This window comes from Talaromyces stipitatus, genomic scaffold (assembly GCF_000003125.1).
Source record: "Talaromyces stipitatus ATCC 10500 scf_1105507295555 genomic scaffold, whole genome shotgun sequence".
Classification (NCBI taxonomy): domain Eukaryota; kingdom Fungi; phylum Ascomycota; class Eurotiomycetes; order Eurotiales; family Trichocomaceae; genus Talaromyces; species Talaromyces stipitatus.
The window spans coordinates 4,360,959-4,363,329 of NW_002990116.1; positions in this window are offsets into that span (position 1 = coordinate 4,360,959).

The window sequence follows — 2,371 nt, forward strand, 5'->3', positions numbered from 1 at the left end:
CAGTTGACAGTTGACGGCTCAGCAAGTTGCCCATTAGTGGTTAAGCAAGGAGACTGTTGACCGTTGACGATTGAGCAAGTTGACAGTTGGCGGTTGAGAAAGTCGACAGTTGGCAGTTCGTAGTCAAGGAAGTTGGCAGTTGGGGTTTGAGCCAGTTGACAGGTAGCAGTTCAGAGAAATTGACAATTGCCAGGTAAACGAGTTGACCCAGGACGGCAGAGCAAGTTGGTAGTTGATGGCAGAGTAAGTTGACAGTTGGCGGTTCAGCCAGGAAGACAGTGCCAGTTGAGCCAGGAAGACAGTGCCAGTTGAGCCAGGAAGACAGTGCCAGTTGAACCAGTAAGACAGTTGGCATCCGGCCAGTTACCAATTAGCAGTTCCATCAGGGAGCCCGTTGGTGATTGAGCTCGTTGACAGTTGGTGGTTTAGCAAGGTACCAGATGGTTCAGCAAGTAATCCAGCAAGCCAGTTGGCAGTTCAGCAAATTGACAGTTGGCGGGATAGCCGGTCAGCCAGGAAGCCCGTTGGCCAGTTAATAGTGGAACGAGGGAGCCAGTTGACAGTTGGCGGTTGAGCAAGTTGCCAGATAGCGATTGAGCCAGTTACGAGGTAGTGGTTGAGACAGTCGACAGTTGGTGGTTCACCAAGTTGCCAGATGGCGGTTGAGCCGTTTGATAGTTGACCGTTGACGATTGAGCAAGTTGAAGAGTTGGTGGTTGAGCCAGTTGGTTGATGGTCGAGAAAGTTGCCAGTTGACAGTTGGTGGTTGAGGAAGTGAGCAGTTGACGGTTGACGGTTGAGCAAGTGGGCCGTTGACGGTTGATCAAGTTGACAGTTAGCGGTGTTAAGCACGTTGCCAGTTGAGCAAGTTGACAGTTGGTGGTCGAGAAAGTCAATAGTTAGGGGTTTAGTCAGTTGACAGTTGGTTGAGCCAGTTGACAGTTGGTGGTCGAGAAAGTCAATAGTTAGGGGTTTAGTCAGTTGACAGTTGGTTGAGCCAGTTGACAGTTGGTGGTCGAGAAAGTCAATAGTTAGGGGTTTAGTCAGTTGACAGTTGGTTGAACCAGTTGACAGTTGGTGGTTTAACCATTTAACAGTTGGTTGAGCAGGTTGACACTTGGTGGTCGAGAAAGTCAATAGTTTGGGGTTTAGTTAGTTGACCGTTGATGGTTGACCGTTGACAGTTGACCGTTGACAGTTGACCATTAAGCAAGTTGACAGTTGGCGGTTGAGAAAGTCGACAGTTGGCGGTTCGTAGTCAAGGAAGTTGACAGTTGGGGGTTGAGCCAGGATGACAGTGCCAGTTGAGCCAGTAAGACAGTTGACAATTGAGCCAGGAAGACAGTTGGCGGTCAAACCAGTAAGACAGTTGGCGATCCGGCCAGTTACCAATTGGCGGTTCCGTCAGGGAGCCCGTTGGTAATTGAGCTCGTTGACCAGTGGCAGTTGAGCGAGGGAGCCAGTTAGCAGTTCCACCAGAAGGCAATTGACAGTGGAGCCAAGAAGCTGGTTTATATCGATTGGCATGGTGGAGTTGTTGGTTATATATATTGATTGTGGCAGTGGAATATTGGTTAGGATCGTATATATGATGGAATATATATAGATTGATCGAGATGGCGATTGGTAGTAGAGCCGGCAAAGGCATTGATGGTTGAGTAAAGCCAGTTGATGGTTCAGTCAGGAAGGGCATTGCCAATTAAGAGAGGAGAGCCGGTTGACGGTGGAGCGATTTGACAGTTGGCGGTTTAACCAGTTGGTGGTTCAGCCAGGCAGCCAGTTCACCGTTCATCAAGTTCATAGTTGAGCCAGGTGGCAGGTAACGGTTGTCAGTTAAGCAAGTTGACAGTTGGCGGTTTAGGCAGTTGGCAGTTAGCGGTTTCACCAGTTGACAGTTCGGTAAGTAAGTCAGGTGACAATTCAGCAAGTTGATAGTTGGCGGTTGACGGTTGACAGTTGACAGTTGAGTAGGTTGGCAGTTGGCAGTTGACAGTTGGCGGTAGGGCCAGTTGGCAGATGGCAGTTGAGCAAGTCAGCCAGTTGGCGGTTTAGCTAGTGCCAGTTGGTGGTTTAGGCAGTCGGCCAGTTGAGCAGGTTGGCAGTTGGCAGTTGGCAGTTGGCAGTTGAGCAAGTCAGCCAGTTGGCGGTTTAGCCAGTGCCAGTTGGTGGTTAAGCAAGTCAGTAATGGAGCCGGCAAAGAGGTTGAGGAAGAAAGCCAGTTGCCAGTTGCCAGTTCAGGCATGTGACAGTTGGCGGTTTAGGCAGTAACCAGTTGACAGTTTAGCCATTTGCCAGCTGGCGGTTGAGAAAGTTAACAAATGGGGTTTAATCAATTGACAGTTGGCGGTTCAATGATTTGACAGTTGGTAGT